The following is a 19,918-nucleotide window of genomic DNA, read 5'->3' as shown; positions in this document are numbered from 1 at the left end:
AACTGTCGAGCAGCTGTGAATGGTTGAGTTATTCTAATGATCCCGCTCGCCGCTGTATGCATTAAGTGCGTGCCTGCAGGCTCGGCTTTTTTGGATCAGGAGATTCACTTGCAGCTCTCTGTGGGAAGTATAAAGACAAAGTTTGAGATTTGGGTTTTTCCAATCCCGGCTCCCGGGATTGATACTGAACGAGTGCACAGCCGCTCATGTCGTATTGTGCAGGATTGCATCGTCATCAGAGGTTTCTTCTTTTTGCATTGTTAATCCCTCCCCGCATTTTTCTCTTCTTACCCACACATCCTTCAACACCCTGTTTTAACGGACCGCAGAGACTTAATCAAGAGTGCTTAGCCCTCAGAGTATATTGTGGACTTTCTCATCCATTGACCAAAGAGATTGATGTGCAGATGATCAGGAAGTAAGGAGGGGATCACAGGACAGAAACAAGTTGCTGCAATTGGCAAATGTTGATGCAAGCTGCAGGTTTCAGCGAGCTTCAAGATGTTTATTCAAACCACCAAATATTCTGCAAAGGTGCCTGGAAAGACTGATCCACCTCCTCACCATTACACATGCGCACACACTCACACGGCATACCATGACATAAAAAAAAAGTACAAGGTAGACAACACATAATAATATAAATTAATATAATGCAAAAGGTAATATACAGTATGTTAGCATGATTGTCCAGTTTTGCCTGAACGGGAGTGGGAAGAAGATAATTGATTTAATCCCACTCCCAGTTCTCCATTCAGTGATTAATACATTGAGTTTCACTGTTTCTTTGTTCAAGGATTGTAATACAAATGTTTGTATCATGGTGGCATTACCACAGGTAACAGTAATTATTACACTGTAACAACATTTTTTACCAACAATGTAGGAAGAATGAACATCCCAATAATGGTAATAGACAACATAGCAATAATGGTAAGGAAACATTGAGCACATGTAAACACTTTGAGACAGAGTACAACAGCAAGTCAAGTTAAAGACCCTCATCTCTATATTTCAACCAGACCCAATGTTTGTAAAATAGTTTAAACCAGAGGTGTCCAAAGTGCGGCCCGTGGGCTATTTGCGGCCCGCAGGTAATCGTTTACCGGCCCCCCACACATTCTGCAAAAATTGCAAAATTGATAGTATTGTACGGAGCCCCTAAAGGGACATGGGATTTTTTTTTTTTTAGACATGTATCTAAAAAAAAAAAAAAAAAAAAAAAAAATTTTTTTTTTTTTTACTAAAAGTTTCTCGTGGCCACGAGAAAGCATTAGATGCGTGCTGATGTTTTGGTGTGTGTTAAAATGGCAGTTTAGGAGTTAATATGGCTGTATTTCCAATTAGGACTTTCCCCCATATGTGTTGTGGCAAAATGTGAATGCTTGATTAGTAGGTGTGAGACAAACACTTTATCTTCCTGGTTATTGTAACGCTACGTGTTTGACATTATTTAAGACTTTATCATGCCCGGGAAAGGACAGTTTTCCTCTTCTGTGGCTGTGGGGGGTGGGCGTGGCTTGCGGACCTGCAGGGAAGCGGAGTGTGTCAGTTAGTCCGATGTTGATGTAAACAAACTTCTTTCTTGCTTGGAAGATACACACACAATTGTAACTGTTATTTCTTCCTGAAAATAATAAATATGTACAACGTGTTTGGATGTATTCATTTATGTAAAATTGTCATTAAATGTAATATTGCCTGACAAAAAGTGATTCGACGTACGTAATATTTTGATATTTACACATCGCATATTTACACACGCGCATCTGACTAGAATACCCTTATGTGCATTACATATATCAACATCAACTACCTACTGTACTGTTTACTTGTTGAAATACCCTTTTTAGAGCAAATATCTACCCATATAATTTATATGTGTATATATAATATATATATATATATATATATATATATATATATATATATATATATATATATATATATATATATATATATATATATACATATATACACAGTATATACACGCACACACACATATACATGTATACTGTATAGGAAGAAACACACATACATATATACAGTATACATATATACACACAAACACTAAATTTGACATACAAAATAACTACTATTTTTAAGAACAAGTTACAGTAATATATAATATATATATACACTACCGTTCAAAAGTTTGGGGTCACCCAAACAATTTTGTAGAATAGCCTTCATTTCTAAGAACAAGAATAGACTGTTGAGTTTCAGATGAAAGTTCTCTTTTTCTGGCCATTTTGAGCGTTTAATTGACCCCACAAATGTGATGCTCCAGAAACCCAATCTGCTCAAAGGAAGGTCAGTTTTGTAGCTTCTGTAACGAGCTAAACTGTTTTCAGATGTGTGAACATGATTGAACAAGGGGTTTCTAATCATCAATTAGCCTTCTGAGCCAATGAGCAAACACATTGTACCATTAGAACACTGGAGTGATAGTTGCTGGAAATGTGCCTCTATACACCTATGTAGATATTGCACCAAAAACTAGACATTTGCAGCTAGAATAGTCATTTCCCACATTAGCAATGTTTAGAGTGTATTTCTTTAAAGTTAAGACTAGTTTAAAGTTATGTTCATTGAAAAGTACAGTGCTTTTCCTTAAAAAATAAGGACATTTCAATGTGACCCCAAACTTTTAAACGGTAGAGTATATATATACATGCTTATACATAATATGGGGGTCATATATATATATATATATATATATATATATATATATATATATATATATATATATATATATAAATTATATGGGTAGATATTTGTTCTAGAAAGGGTATTTCAACAAGTAAACAGTACAGTAGGTAGTTGATGTTGATATATGTAATGCACATAAGGGTATTCTAGTCAGATGCGCGTGTGTAAATATGCGATGTGTAAATATCAACATATTACGTACGTCGAATCACTTTTTGTCAGGCAATATTACATTTAATGACAATTTTACATAAATGAATACATCCAAACACGTTGTACATAATTATTATTTTCAGGAAGAAATAACAGTTACAATTGTGTGTGTGTCTTCCAAGCAAGAAAGAAGTTTGATCACATCAACATCGGACTAACTGACACACTCCGCTTCACTGCAGGTCCACAAGCCACGACCACCCCCCACAGCCACAGAAGAGGAAAACTGTCCTTTCCCGGGCATGATAAAGTCTTAAATAATGTCAAACACGTAGCGTTACAATAACCAGGAAGATAAAGTGTTTGTCTCACACCTACTAATCAAGCATTCACATTTTGCCACAACACACATGGGGGAAAGTCCTAATTGGAAATACAGCCATATTAACTCCTAAACTGCCATTTTAACACACATCAGCACGCATCCAATGCTTTCTCGTGGCCACGAGAAACTTTCTCGTGGCCACGAGAAAGTTTCTCGTGCGCACGAGAAAGTTTCTCGTGGCCACGAGATACATGTCTAAAAAAAAAAAAAATTCCCATGTCCCTTTAGGGGCTCCGTAGTATTGCAAAAATTAAAAAAAACATTTTAAAACAGTGGAATGAGGTGAAATCTAACGAGAAAAAGTTGCAATGTTGACACAAAGCTGCCATGCAGGCTGGTTTTTTTTCTTTTGTCTTTGTTTATTTGTATTTTTTTTGCCATTGCTCGAGAAAAACAAAAAAAAAGACAAAAAATCTATGTTACAATGAATTATTACTTAAAAAATTTCACTTTAAAATGTTTTATGTGGCAAAAATATTGCATATATTGTGTGGTTGCCATATAAAAACATCAAAGTTTTATTTGACAAAAGAGCATAAAACAAACAAAATAATAGTTCAAACGTAAAATCGACAGATACACCTGAAGTTGATCTTGTAATTTAAGTGTGAAAAGTAAAAAAAAACAACTAATAAAAATGTATCACTTTATGAGTGGGAGACCTTTTGGATCCCAAATATATTTAGTGGGATTTTATTTAACTTTTCACTGTGATTACTCAAAAATATTAAATAATTCAAATCAATGGTGTCCTGCATTATTGATCTTTTAGGGCTCTAATTACTAAATACTGCATATTTCAGTTTTACTATAAAAAACAAAGTTGTCTTTGACAGAAAAGGCATAAAACCTGTTTTTTTTTTACTTGATATCAACCTGAAGTTGATATAGAGATATACTGTAAAAAATAATAATAATAATTTGACTTATTTTTAACATTTTAATGACTGAGACCCTTGTGTATGTGTCAAAGGGAAGGAGGCGACACCGAGGCAGAACTGCGGTTTACCAGGGTTATTTAAACCTTTGATGAATGTGTGGGGTGTGTATGCTACCACAAGTGAATGAGTGCGGACGATGTGTGGAATTAACAACGTGAGTTTTACCAGAGGATGTTGTCGGTGCGTGTTGAATGAATCTTTCGCCGAATCCAAGGGAGAAGGCGAAGAGGCAGTCGGCGGCTGGAGAGAGGCAACGATGTCCGTGTCAAAGCAGGGGTCGAGGATCGAGGGAGGCAAGCAGAGATCCGGGAGGAGGTCGTGAGGCGAGACACGATCACAGGCAACAGGGAAGACACTGTGGAAGACACAAAGTACATCAACACAGGAACGAGGGAGGGGGGTGCCAGATGTGATGCTTACTCAGGGAGATTGACTACGTTCTGGCGAAGGTCTCTTGGGTCTGTTGGCTTTTATGCCGCTCCCTCTCATCAGGTCCAGGTGTGCTGATGCGCAATTGCCTGCAGCCTTGTCGCTGCGTGAGCACCAGTTGCCGAGGAAAAGAGGGTTCAAGTCCGCGCCGTGACAACCCCGATTCTAACATTTATGAGAACTCATTTTATGCAAATCTTTCAAAAAATATCCCCCAAAAAACCCTCACATATTTAGATTATATTTGCATTTTTATTAAGGACTGATTTTGATTGAGAGATTTGTGGAAAAAATGTGGAAAAAATATGAATCTGAACATGTTTTTATATTCACCCGAGGACTATTTTGTCCTTTAGCGACTTCATTGCTATTACATGAAGTAATCCCCAGAGGGTTAAGAACATTTTTGTGTGTTTGTGTGCAAAGCATCGGTCTGTAAATAATCCCCAACAAAATGTTCAAGACGATATTCTCCTGAGAAACTTGTGACTTGAGGCACCAGAGGAAAAAAAAAAAGACACTTTCTTGCCATGTATCCTAAATCTTTTTGCATTTTGGATTGTCGGAAGTTTTGCTTTCCTACTTTGTTCTTGGACTAAACTATTCCACGTGGACTTCAGCCAGCAGACCGAGGCCTTAACGAAGCTACATAGACTTCCTCACAGACACACACACTTTATTCTCATCTCACCATGCCTCCAAGATCCCCTCCTCGCTTCCTCTGATCTTCTGAACATCAATCCCTCATCCCTCAGAGCAAAAAAACGAGGGGAAGAGAGATGACAAAAATGAAATGACAGATTACCCGCTATATATAGAGACGGTCTTATGCCGCTTCCCTTATTCATCTTCTCCCGTTGCCCCCAAGACATTGGATACACCTTTTGGTTTGCGACTGGCGATGCAAATAGACCCTCTTCTCATCGCAGCACTTTGAAAAATTCAGCAACTTGTCTTTGTTATTGGAAGCGGACTTCATGGCGACACCAGGAGAGCAGGTAGAGTCCGAGAGCGGGCCGGCTCGCGTTCGTTGTCTGCACAGCGGTACCTCGTTAGGGTTGCGCGATATGGACGATGTACATAAATGATATTAATTTGGCCGACGATAGAGCTTTTAATGCCATCGCTATATCGTGATAATGGATGTTGTGTGTTCTTGCCTCTCATATTGATTGTGAATTTGAAGCCATTGGTAGTTTTTGCTTTTATTGAGTTATTTTGCACTATTGACTTTAATATTCATTTTGTTATATATACTTAAAATATGTATTTGCTATTGTTCCATCGTCATCCTGTGTTTTTGTCGAATTACAAATTTAAAATTTAACCTCTTAAGGCCCAAGCTGTTTGTTTAAATAATTTTTTTTATTTCTCTTTGCTATTTGGGCTTATTGGACCCTAATTAGAATACAAACTAAAAATCATCTTTTTATATGATGTACTTAGTCCATAATTACACAATGGTGTACTTCATTGTAGTGACATGCTAATTTTTATTTTTACACTTTTTTTTCCAAATTCCATTGTATGTTATACTCTTCTGACACCACCAGATAGCAGTATAAGTGTCCATATGTCGGCATAAGACCCCAATTCAGTAGTGTCCACAATTTTGGAAATAAGAGCTAAAAGGTGCTGTCCACGCATGTGGCCACTAAAGCCTTTAGAGGTTAACGATCTGAAAATTTTAAATAGCCAATACTGCCTCTGTAGCCACTTGATGTTGGAAGGATCGATACGCAAATGCGTAGTACTAGGATCGCTCAAAATGGTATATATCATCTATAGTACATACAGTATTATATATACTCTCGCGATCAAAAGTTTACATACACTTGTAAAGAACATAATGTCATGGCTGTCTTGAGTTTCCAATAATTTCTACAACTCTTATTTTTTTGTGATAGAATGATTGGAGCACATACTTGTTGGTCACAAAAAACATTCATGAAGTTTGGTTCTTTTATGAATTTTATTATGGGTCTACTGAAAATGTGAGCAAATATGCTGGGTCAAAAGTATACATACATCAATGTTAATATTTGGTAACATGTCCCTTGGCAAGTTTCACTGCAATAAGGCGCTTTTGGTAGCCATCCACAAGCTTCTGGTTGAATTTTTGACCACTCTTGACAAAATTGGTGCAGTTCAGCTAAATGTGTTGGTTTTCTGACATTGACTTGTTTCTTCAGCATTGTCCACACGTTTAAGTCCAGACTTTGGGAAGGCCATTCTAAAACTTAATTCTAGCCTGATCTAGCCATTCCTTTACCACTTTCAGACTTAGACTTAGACTTAGACTTCCTTTTTATAGTCATTCAAATTTGAACTTTACAGTACAGATAAGAACGAAATTTTGTTGCATTAGCTCATGGTAGTGCAGGATAAAAAATCAAAAAGGTGCAGATATAAATAATATACATTTTGACGTGTGTTTGGGGTCATTGTCCTGTTGGTACACCCAACTGCGCCCAAGACCCAACCTTCGGGCTGATGATTTTACCATGAATTGATTAACGTGGACCCCGACTTAAACAAGTTGAAAAACTTATTCGGGTGTTACCATTTAGTGGTCAATTGTACGGAATATGTACTGTACTGTGCAATCTACTAATAAAAGTTTCAATCAATAAATCAATGATTTTAGGTTGTCCTGAATAATTTAGAGGTAATCCTCCTTTTTCATTGTCCCATTTAAAGCACCAGTTCCATTGGCAGAAAAACAGGCCCAGGGCATAATACTACCACCACCATGCTTGATGGTGGGCGTGGTGTTCCTGGGATTAAAGAACTCACTTTTTCTCCTCCAAACATATTGCTGGGTATAAAACATGTTTTCAGTTATTTCACCTTTTTTCGTTAAGTACATAACTCCACATGTGTTCATTCATAATTTTGATGCCTTCAGTGACAATCTACAATAGTCATAAAAATAAAGAAAACACATTGAATGAGGAGAAGGTGTGTCCAAACTTTTGGCCTGTACTGTATTTGCATAGTAGTTTATGAATAGTGTCCAAACAACACAATAATAAGTGTTAAGTACATTTTAATAGAAGTAAGCAGATATTACCAGTAAATTAGCATTATAGTAGTAGTAATAGTAATAGTAAATCAATACAACCAGAAATTACACAATAAAAATTAGGAGCCTTTGTAACACGTTTTGAAATGGTTCTATTATCATTTACATGCCACATAATATATCATGATATATATCATTATGGTAAGAGGCTGCCATATATATCGCAATTTAGTGCCTAACAATCCGATTTGTTTGTTAGGCGGAAATTTTAGTCACACGTTACCTGTGACGGGATACGAAAATTAGAGCAAATCTTTTATGAAAAATGTGTTTGGAAACCCAATATAATGTCAGAACTAAATAACACACATTAAAGGCTTTAGAAAGAGACACATTACGAGGAGTGTCTTAGAACAAAAAAATTGATTTTCAGTTTCTTCACAATTCTTTTTTGTAACGATTCTTGATCGATTCAAAAAGAAGAAAAATCGATTTTAAATTACTCATTTATTTTTTTACATTTTTTTTCAATATGTCCTGTCCAGCCACTCAAATCATATTGTTGATGTAGATGTCCATATTTGTACATATTTACTTTACAAAAGAGACGTGTTGGATACTTCTCTTGTTGCTTTGTTTGTATTTGAATTGGGTAGGATTTTATTAAACAAAACCAGTTTTCTTTTAAGTAATATATCAATTGATCAGAGCTGTTAATTTATTTTATGGAGGAATGTAGTGAATCATAGAACTGACGCCCAATGTTATTAAAAAAGTATAGATTTTGAATCGGGAATTGTTTTGAATCGAGAATGGAATCGTTACTCTCAAGAATCAAATCGAATCGAATCGTGTGGTGCCCAAAGATTCACATCCCTACGGATCTCTTTTTCCTTGCTTGTCCATTTTCACGCTAAGTGTTCCTGTAGACCGTGTCATGTGGTAGATTTATAAGCTCATGGTTCTGGCCAACAATATTGTAAAGTGTGGATTAAACTGTAGTGGAGTGCTGCAGATAATCACACTTTATTATCTTTTCACCCCACCGCCACTCTCTTTATGCTGTAAATCAGGATTGTTTTGCTATGCAGATTAAAGAACCCTCCATTGTTGCACAATGACACAACGTACACAACGTCCGTCCGCAGTCGGCAGTGTTTTAGCTACTTCTAAATCATCCATGGCGACAAATAAAGTACGTTTCTTACAAGTATCATCCCTGCAGGACGAGGAATAGCTAAACATGTTTCACTACACACCGCAGGAGGATACAATAGCTCACCGGCGTCACCGCTAACAAGCTAGTTTCATAATGTAAACAAACGCCATGGGTGGATCTACACCTGACATCCACTGTAATGATACCAAGTACAAGAGCGTATCTAGTCTACAATGATTTCAATATTTTTTATAATCGTTTTTTTTAAAATTCATATTATGTTTATAATCTCAGGAAATATGTTCTTGGAAACGTGAGGACTTAGATTATGACCAATATATGATCCTGTAACTACTTGGTATCGGATCAATACCCAAATTTGTGGTATCATCCAAAACTAATGTAAAGTATCAAAGAACAGAAGAATGAGTGATTATTAAATTTTAACAGAAGTGTAGATAGAACATGTTAAAACAGAAAAATTGCCAGATATTAACAGTAAATTAACAAGTAGATTAATAATACATTTTATACCGCTTTTCCTTCATAATTTTGACAAAATAATTGAATGGGAAATGACACAATATGTTACTGCATATGTCAGAAGCTAAATTAGGAGCCTTTGTTTGTTTACTTACTACTAAAAGACAAGTTGTCTCGTATGTTCACTATTTTATTTAAGGACAAACTTGCAATTAGAAACATATGTTTAATGTACCCTAAGATTTTTTGTGAAAATAAAGCCAATAATGCCATTTTTTATGGTCCCCTTTATTTAGAAAAGTATCGAAATACATTTTGGTACCGATAGCAAAATATTGGTATCAGGACAACCTTACAGGAAGTGATGTCATCAAAAGGCAGCCCCTGAAGGCTTCAAGCAGCATGCAAAATGAGCAGATAATCATAGAACTGGCACCCTTTGTTTTTTTAAAAAGTATTGATTTTGAATCGAGAATTGAATCAAATTCACGGCCCTAATAAATAACATTCTTTAAGAGATATCAATGTGGTATCTACTTTTTGATGTGAAATTAGTCAATAATAATTGTGATGATCATGAAACTGTGATTGTTACTCAGACTACAAATCGTTCAGTCAAAATCTATAATCGTTGCATCCCTGCTCTGGACATGAACTTGACGTTCTTATCTTTTATATCTTATACCCATGCCTTCATATATTTTTCATTTTTTTTCTTGATGAAATGCAAAAACGTGTCAGCAAGTGCAGGGAAATTGGAGCCGTGAAGCCATTCCTTTCAAGCTGAGAGAAGAAGGAGAGCTGGGTTAGCCTCGCTGACATTCCACTTAATTTGATTCATTACTGCGTTGGGATGCTATATCATAGCCTCACGTATGGAACTGGGCCAGATGTAAATTGTGTTGGTGGGCACATTAAAGCCAAGATGACCCTCACCGCATTTTCTTGCGTATTGTACAGTAATGTAAGGCGAAAAAAAAACATTGTCTGTAGAGAAGGAGACCACTACAAGTGACATTGGGTTCATTACTGGTGAACAAACCAGCAGTGAAGTCGATGATGTGTAAATGTATAAGGAAGATAATCCATTATGATCACTTGACAGGCCATCTCATAAAAAAGGTCTTTTGTACTTGGTTCGGGGCCAAAAAGGTATGCTTTAATAGTCAAGTGTCAAGGGTACAAAAAATGTATTTTAAGGCTACCACCGCACTGATGAGCCATTGCTCCCTGAAAGACACAGCAATCTACTTTGTTTCTGTGTTTAACGAATGGCTGTGCACTTTAAAGAGATTAATTTCAGCCTTTAAGAACGACGCATTTCCAAAAAATTCAATTTCCGACACTTTACCGCAGCCGTGTCCAAGTTTACGCGGCCCAAGATTGCACTCACGTGAAAGATTCCTTAAAAAGGGATGCACGCTCAGGGAGACACACTCACATGTTCATAGTCTTTGTTACACACATGTAGGAGTTGCATGAATTCCAGGATACTGGCTCGAATTTGAGCGGACGCTGCAAAAAAATGTGCCGTCCATCCACAGTGTGATGCCGCTTCTAAGATTCTAATTGCTTTCAATACCACACATTGAATAAATCATCTCATTTTGAATAATACTAGCACATTCTACAAACCCTGTTTCCATATGAGTTGGGAAATTGTGTTAGATGTAAATATAAACGGAATACAATGATTTGCAAATCATTTTCAACCCATATTCAGTTGGATATGCTACAAAGACAACATATTTGATGTTCAAACTGATAAACATTTTTTTTTTTGCAAATAATCATCAACTTTAGAATTTGATGCCAGCAACACGTGACAAAGAAGTTGGGAAAGGTGGCAAAAAATACTGATAAAGTTGAGGAATGCTCATCAAACACTTATTTGGAACATCCCACAGTTGAATAGGCAAATTGGGAACAGGTGGGTGCCATGATTGGGTATAAAAGTAGATTCCATGAAATGCTCAGTCATTCACAAACAAGGATGGGGCGAGGGTCACCACTTTGTCAACAAATGCGTGAGCAAATTGTTGAACAGTTTAAGAAAAACCTTTCTCAACCAGCTATTGGAAGGAATTTAGGGATTTCACCATCTACGGTCCGTAATATCATCAAAGGGTTCAGAGAATCTGGAGAAATCACTGCACGTAAGCAGCTAAGCCCGTGACCTTCGATCCCTCAGGCTGTACTGCATCAACAAGCGACATCATTGTGTAAAGGATATCACCACATGGGCTCAGGAACACTTCAGAAACCCACTGTCAGTAACTACAGTTGGTCGCTACATCTGTAAGTGCAAGTTAAAACTCTCCTATGCAAGGCGAAAACCGTTTATCAACAACACCCAGAAACGCCGTCGGCTTCGCTGGGCCTGAGCTCATCTAAGATGGACTGATACAAAGTGGAAAAGTGTTCTGTGGTCTGACGAGTCCACATTTCAAATTGTTTTTGGAAACTGGACGTCGTGTCCTCCGGACCAAAGAGGAAAAGAACCATCCGGATTGTTATAGGCGCAAAGTTGAAAAGCCAGCATCTGTGATGGTATGGGGGTGTATTAGTGGCCAAGACATGGGTAACTTACACATCTGTTAAGGCACCATTAATGCTGAAAGGTACATACAGGTTTTGGAGTAACATATGTTGCCATCCAAGCAATGTTGCCATGGACGCCCCTGCTTATTTCAGGAAGACAATGCCAAGCCACGTGTTACATCAACGTGGTTTCATAGTAAAAGAGTGCGGGTACTAGACTGGCCTGCCTGTAGTCCAGACCTGTCTCCCATTGAAAAAGTGTGGCGCATTATGAAGCCTAAAATACCACAACGGAGACCCCCGGACTGTTGAACAACTTAAGCTGTACATCAAGCAAGAATGGGAAAGAATTCCACCTGAGAAGCTTAAAAAATGTGTCTCCTCAGTTCCCAAACGTTTACTGAGTGTTGTTAAAAGGAAAGGCCATGTAAAACAGTGGTGAACATGCCCTTTCCCAACTACTTTGGCACGTGTTGCAGCCATGAAATTGTAGGTTAATAATTAATTAATTGCAAAAAAAAAAAAAAGTTTATGAGTTTGAACATCAAATATCTTGTCTTTGTAGTGCATTCAATTGAATATGGGTTGAAAAGGATTTGCAAATCATTGTATTCCGTTTATATTTACATCTAACACAATTTCCCAACTCATATGGAAACGGGGTTTGTACATTTAATAAGGTAAGCTTTATTAACTTGTGTTGACTTTAGTTACTTGCTCTAAAACATTGTCAGTCTATAATCTATTGTCAAAGTATCAGATTGTAACTCCAAATCGGATCGAATCTGAGGCCAAAAAAAGCGGTGTGGGACATCCTTAAAAAAAAGTCATAATCATAAAAAAAATGGATAGGCTTTGACAGCAACAATTACTGTCATTTTGTTGGATTCAATCAAAGTGTCAAAGCACCAAACCATTTACCAAAAATGACATTATGGAACATTCATTTGTCGGTGTCCAGTTTCCTTCCGCCGTCCATATGTTCAGTTGAATATGTTAGAAAAGAGCAAAGAATTATGTAGATGTGATATTCCTGACATATGAACGCGCTCAGATGGCGCCCGAGGGACAATCTGTTTGTGCGCCTTGCCGTCGGAAGGCTCAGACGGCGTGCACACACGATGGACATCTGGTCAATGACTCGACAGTTTTGCCGACCACGAGTTGGCGAGTAGTTCACTGCTGTAGTTTAAACACATAAGAAGTGAGTGATGAGTCATTCTACATTATGTTGGCTTTTTTTATTTTTTATTACCACGATTCACTGGCGTAAATTTTAATGTGGCAACTCAACATTCACTTTCATCGAGCTCATAAAAGCAATTGCATATATTGTTTGTTGCATTGCAAAGTGCATTGACTGTAACATTACTTTAAAAAGGGAAATCATAATAACAGTAAATAATGAGGCGAGGCCACATTTATGATTTGAATTCCACAATCTGAATACAATAATGTAGACTGGACGCATTTCATTCTGGGGATCGTGAATATATGCTGGATTTAGGGATGGGCGATATGTCTTGAAATGTATATAATGATAGACCAGGGGTTTCAAACTCATTTTAGCTCATGGCATTAAAACTAAAAAATAAAGACAGCTTAAGATTGTTTTTTTTTTGTCTTACCTTGGCCAAAAAGAGAACAGACACATTCTGAAAATATTACAATAAAAATATAGAAAAAAATACCGGCAGCGGTAAAGTTTAGATCCATGAAGGAAAGAAGAAAGTGAATGAATGTTTATAACTGAATACATTTACGTATGTATACAAATGTGTTTTCTTTTGTGTTATTTGTTTGGTAACACTTTAGTATGGGGAACATATGAACCATTAATTAGTTGCTTATTAACATGCAAATTAGTAACATATTGGCTGTTAATTAGTCATTATTAAGTACTTAATAATACCTTATTCTGCATGGCCTTATTATACAACCAGCAAGCCATTAACTAAGTCTTCCCTAACCCTAACCCTAACCCTAACCCTAACCCTAATCCTTACCCTAACCCTATGTTAATAAGCAACTAATTAATGGTTCATATGTTCCTCACACTAAAGTGTTACCATTTTTTTAATGAACTAAGTAACGTTTATGACAACCTTTTTCCAAAACACAATATAGAATGTGAGATATAACAGCATAATGCATACATGTATCATTTGTTTTCAAAACGGTTACAAAAAAGTGGGACTCCAAAAATGTATTTTGGGGCCCCGTTTTTATGACTTGATGGGGTCCCTGGGACCCCATTTTGAAAATTCCTAGCACCAACACTGATGGAGTATTGGTGCGTGCAAAACAGCAGCAGGCGGCTGTGGCCTGCGGGCCGGTTCTAATACTAATCAGATATCATCCCGGGGGCCATAGAGAATTAATTTGCATGCCGTATCTGGCCAGACAGTATAAGCAGCCTCCTGCGATACTGACAAATATCACAATATAATATGTTACCTGGCATGTAAACGATAATAGTGGAATACAAAGGCTCCTAATTTGGTTGCTGATGTATGAGGTAACATATTGCGCAATTTCCAAAACTGAATCATTTACTGTTCATCGATTGTTATTTTCTGTTGTAACCAGATCCAGCTACACTTCTATTAAAATGTAATTGGCTCTGATTTAAATATTTCGGGGTTTTTTTTGCCTCTAAAGCCCTCTTTTGCCCAGGGATATATTCCCTTAGTTTGTAAACAATTAAATAAAAAAAACAACCAAAAAAATGCCAATTTAATTTTGTGATGATGATAATCAATGTTAATATGATCACTGTAGTATCGACCACATACTCAGTGCTGCACGGTGCGACGGATTTCTAATCATTTATAAAATGATGGCGTTAACTGTCCAATAATTAAATGTCAATAATCACAAAACATTATTGCATTAATCATGTATTATCGCTGATTAATCGCACAATTTATTTAGACGTCAACCGTGGATGGTTACCTGAAATGCATGTTGCTTCACGATCAGTGATCAGGTCAACACATTCGTCAGTGCAAAAATGATGTGCATTCAAGTAAAACATAAAAATGTTTTTCCCTGTATTACAGTCTGACAATAAAATTGCAGTTTCTCCAAATATATATTTATATATAGTTTTAAGTTAATTTAGGTAATGCACAAGTAGTTTACTGCGATTAATCATCCGACTGGTGTGCTAATTGGCAAATTTCACTTCAAAATACACCTCGACAGTACTTTAGATCAGGGGTGTCAAACTTCTTTTAGATCGGAGCCACATGGAGAAAAATCTACTACCAAGTGGGCCGAACTGGTAAAATCACCGCACGATAACTTTAAAATAAAGATAACTTTAGATTGTTTTCTTTGTTTAAAAATAGAACAAGCACATTCTGAAAATGTACAAATCATAATGTTGTTGGGGTTTTTTACACTTACATGTTGCGGTTAATAGTATTCTATCATTATTTGTCGTTATTTATACCTTCTGAAGAAATTATGTGACAATGTTCATAAGTCAACTCATTGGTGTTAATTTTCAATCTATCAAGATAAAAAAGTAATATCAAAATCAAATTGCAGGATGTTATTTATGTCGTTTGCTCATTTTCCTCGACTGGTGCACATGTGGTTTATTTTTTTTTACATACGTAGCATCATCTACAAAGATACAAATAATTGCTATTGCGACATCCAGGGGACACATTTGGAACAGCAGTTTCTTTCATTCAAAAATTTCGGCTAATTTTTATACTTGGCAAACTCATCCCGCGGGCCGGATAAAACCTGTTCGCGGGTCTAATCCGGCCCGCGAGCCGTACGTTCGACACCTCTGCTTTAGATAAAACGTACTCACAATAAAATCACATTTTCTCAAAATATTGGGGTCTTTTTTTAAAGTTAATTTAAGTACTGCCTTTTTTTAGGACCAGTTCATTTAAGTAATGCAGTTAATTTAAGTTGTTTTTTTTAGTGTGGTTATTATCATTTGACAGCATTGTTCTAAATACAATAGTTTTCTGGCCCAAAGAGGAAAAAATTGTGGTTGTATGTCCTGCAAGAAACTATTGTTTTTTTGTCAAGTAGGTTACAGTTTTGACGCACTCTAAAAATGTCGGGGCTTTGCATAACTGTCGGCTTGTTCGCTGCAGCCAGACTCTGTCATCAACATGCATTACCACGATATGACTATAGTATTAAAAGCACCGTCGTCTGCTAAATTCACATCATTTATATTGTCTATATTGCGCAACCCCAGCTGGAATGAAAAGAATAATATTTCTTCCACTTCATTCAGTGTGTTTAAGAAACGTCTAAACCTTTCTTTCCGTCTACCCCCCTAATCCACTGTTTTTAATCTTAGAAGCTCTGATCAAGCTAAAGGTTGTCTGGGTATAACACTGATCCCTACAAGGATTTCCGAGAAATTTCCGAGAAAATATCCGCATTCTTGAAAGTTTTCCTGAATATCGTTGCAATGAGGACGAGTGGCAAGGTTTGAGACACTTATTTTAGTGTGCTGAGCGTCACTCAGGTTATTCATTAAACTGAAGGGGCCAAAAATATTAAATAATACAAATAGATTGTTATTGTTACTTTTTTTATTTAAATACATCTTAAAGTGCTACAGTACAAACCAATATTTAAAACAATAACAGCTTTGTTATGTACGAAGGGGATCAAACGGCACAGACAACAAGGGCCTAGTATAGCTCTATGTATTTATTATATATATTTACAATATATATAATAATAAACAATAATATAAATAAACTAGAGAATGGAGTGTGACTAGATCCAAGAGTGTGTATGGTGCGCGACTATGTATGTATTACCTGTTGTGTATTACCGGGAGTGTTGAGCGAGAGGCGGAAGTCCCGGAGGGGAAAGGCGGGCTCGAATGTCCCTGAGACAGGCAGGTAGTCGGGGGTATAGCGAGGCGTCAACAGGTCCATGTCCAGTCCGGGAAGCAGAGGGAACAAGGAAAACACGAGACACACAGCTCGTCACGCGGGAACGGAGGTCTGCAGTTGGAGCGACAAGTAGGACACGAGACAATCAATACGACGGGGAAGAAAACACAGAGAGAGCAGGATTGCGTATAGCGTGGAGAATTTAGGCTTACTTTACAGGACAGGTAGCTACGTTCTGGCACGGGATAGCATGTTGTGCAGGCTTATGAAGGCGGTCCTCTGATCAGCTTCAGGTGTGCTGATTGGCGGTGATTGATTGCAGCTGCCGGCTGCAGCAGAACTGACACGCACCTGGCGCACTCCTGGAAGTGCGCTCTTAGAGGTGCGCTCATCAGAGCGCACAGATGAGTGCGCATTGGCATGCGCCCGGGCCGTGACAAGCTTAGCCATTAAAACAGATAAAATACTAAGATGAAAACACTATCAGTGAAGCATAAAAACACAAAACATGCAAACTAATGGGTTTTCATCATTGTGTCTATTTATTTTTCTCATTTAAAAAAGTATCTCGGTCAAAAAATATCTTTGTGTGTACAATTAATTTTTGAGCACATTCTACAATACCGCGATAATAATGATAACCAATATCATTTTTGTCACAATAACTGATATGAGATTTTTTATATCCTTACATCCCTGGTACATTGTTACGTTACTGTGCTTTGTCTTGTTTAATCTGCTTTGTTATTTACTCCGTATGTTAGGAACATTTTAAACTAATCTGAGTTTCATTTCGTTTTTAGTGCGGAGGCTGTAAAACTGGCATCTTAAAAACAACGTAAAAAATTGGGATATTAATTGAAAAACAAAAGTTTGACACAATTTGAGGTGCACTTTGAGGTTGTACCAAACATTTCAAGATGATTAGCAGATTTTCCCTTATGGTCTATCGCAGGGGTCAGCAACCCGCGGCTCTAGAGCCGCATGTGGCTCCGTGGACCTCTTTCAGAGATGTGTGAAAATGGAAAAAGATGAAGACATTTTTTTTCTGTAGGAGGACAAACATGACACAAACCTTCCTAATTGTTAGAAATCCCACTGTTTATGTTATACATGCTTCACTGATGAGAGTATTTGGCAAGGACTGTTTTGTCCTACTAATTTTAGCGATCCATGAACTCACCGTAGTTTGTTTACATGTACAACTTTCTACGATGCTGCCACAGAAAGACGTGTTTTATGCCACTCCTTCTTTGTCTCATTTTGTCCACCAAACGTTTTATACTGTGCGTGAATGCACAAAGCTGAGCTTTGTTGATATTATAGAATTGATGGAGTGTTAATCAAGCATATTTGGTCAGTGCATGACAGCAAGCAAATCAAAGCTAACATGCTATTTAGGCTAGCTGTGTGTACATATTGCATCATTATGCCTAGTTTGTAGGTATATTTGAGCTCATTTAATTTCCTTTACTTATTTCCTCTATTTAATTTTTATTTGCATGTCTCATGACACATTATGTGTATGTAATATTGGCTGCATTTCTGATAGTGGTTTGTGTACCATGTTGTTCCAGACCACAGCAAACATTACCCAGCTTGCAAAGATTGTAATAAATCCATTAGATGAAGACAGCCTGACATTTCCTTAAACTTGGACACACACATCTATACCTTAAGCCATTCTAAGACAGTAATTTCCAGGAGTTATCTCATCCTGTGAGAAGCCTCCATTTTACTAATGATTTCCAAAGTTGCAAAAATGTGTAGAATTAAAATACAACATTTCTGTCAACTAAGATTTACGTCAGCCTTTGATAGTAGGCTAATATAGCTAATATAAACACTTACATCATGTGTTGTCTTCATAATAACACTTATATAAGACTTCCCACAATAGTGCGTCCATCTTTGTTTAGAGAATGTCCTAGATATTTTACTTCTGTTTTGCATAATTGGACTTTTGTTTTGCTTACTTTGTGTCCTTCACTATGTAGATGATTTAAGTTAAAACCAAAAGTTAAAGTACCAATGATTGTCACACGCTATTGTATCTTTTCTACAGGTTTCCTTATCCGGTGATGCTAATAATATGTCATCTACGTATATCAGGACTTTTGTCCTCCTCCAGGAGGGTCGAATTTGGACATGCTCGCATGCATTGCTTGGGAATAGATTGTCGGACTTTCCGCATACCCTTGAGGTAATCTTGTATAGGTGTATCTTTTCCCTTTATAAGTAAATGCAAACCAAAATGTATTTTCTTTATGTATTGGTATCGAGAAGAATGCATTACTGATATCAATCACTGTGAAATGTGTCCAATCCTGCATATGATGTTTAAAATTACAGCATTAATTGTCTTAATAAACACTAAATCAATATTCCTAATTCAAATGTTGAAATTTTACTAATGATATCCAATGTTGCAAAAATGTGTAGAATAAAAATTAAAATACAACATTTCTGTCAACTAAGATTTGCGTCAGCCTTTGATAGTACAAACCCCGTTTCCATATGAGTTGGGAAATTGTGTTAGATGTAAATTTAAACGGAATACAATGATTTTCAAATCATTTTCAACCCATATTCAGTTGAATATGCTACAAAGACAACATATTTGATGTTCAAACTGATAAACATTTTTTCTTTTGCAAATAATCATGAACTTTAGAATTTGATGCCAGCAACACGTGACAAAGAAGTTGGGAAAGGTGGCAATAAATACTGATAAAGTTGAGGAATGCTCATGTACATACAGGTTTTGGAGCAACACATGTTGCCATCCAAGCAACGTTACCATGGACGCCCCAGCAAGACAATGCCAAGCCACGTGTTACATCAACGTGGCTTCAGAGTAAAAGAGTGCGGGTACTAGACTGGCCTGCCTGTAGTCCAGACCTGTCTCCCATTGAAAATGTGTGGCGCATTATGAAGCCTAAAATACCACAACGGAGACCTCCGGACTGTTGACCAACTTAAGCTGTACATCAAGCAAGAATGGGAAAGAATTCCACCTGAGAAGCTTAAAAAGTGTGTCTCCTCAGTTCCCAAACGTTTCCTGAGTGTTGTTAAAAGGAAAGGCCATGTAACACAGTGGTGAACATGCCCTTTCCCAACTACTTTGGCATGTGTTGCAGCCATGAAATTCTAAGTTAATTATTATTTGCAAAAAAAAATAAAGTTTATGAGTTTGAACATCAA

General features: G+C 37.0%; 1 protein-coding gene across 2 annotated transcripts in view; it reads left to right on the top strand.

The window, feature by feature from the left end:
• LOC133663526 (immunoglobulin superfamily member 11-like) overlaps positions 1-19,918 on the top strand; it is a 321,885-nt gene that overhangs the window by 111,066 nt on the left and 190,901 nt on the right. The gene's annotated exons all lie outside the window — the stretch shown is intronic.

The sequence above is a fragment of the Entelurus aequoreus genome, linkage group LG13 (genome assembly GCF_033978785.1).
Source record: "Entelurus aequoreus isolate RoL-2023_Sb linkage group LG13, RoL_Eaeq_v1.1, whole genome shotgun sequence".
NCBI lineage: Eukaryota > Metazoa > Chordata > Actinopteri > Syngnathiformes > Syngnathidae > Entelurus > Entelurus aequoreus.
Note: the sequence above shows the minus strand (reverse complement) of the source record. Positions and strands in the feature narration are given on the sequence as shown.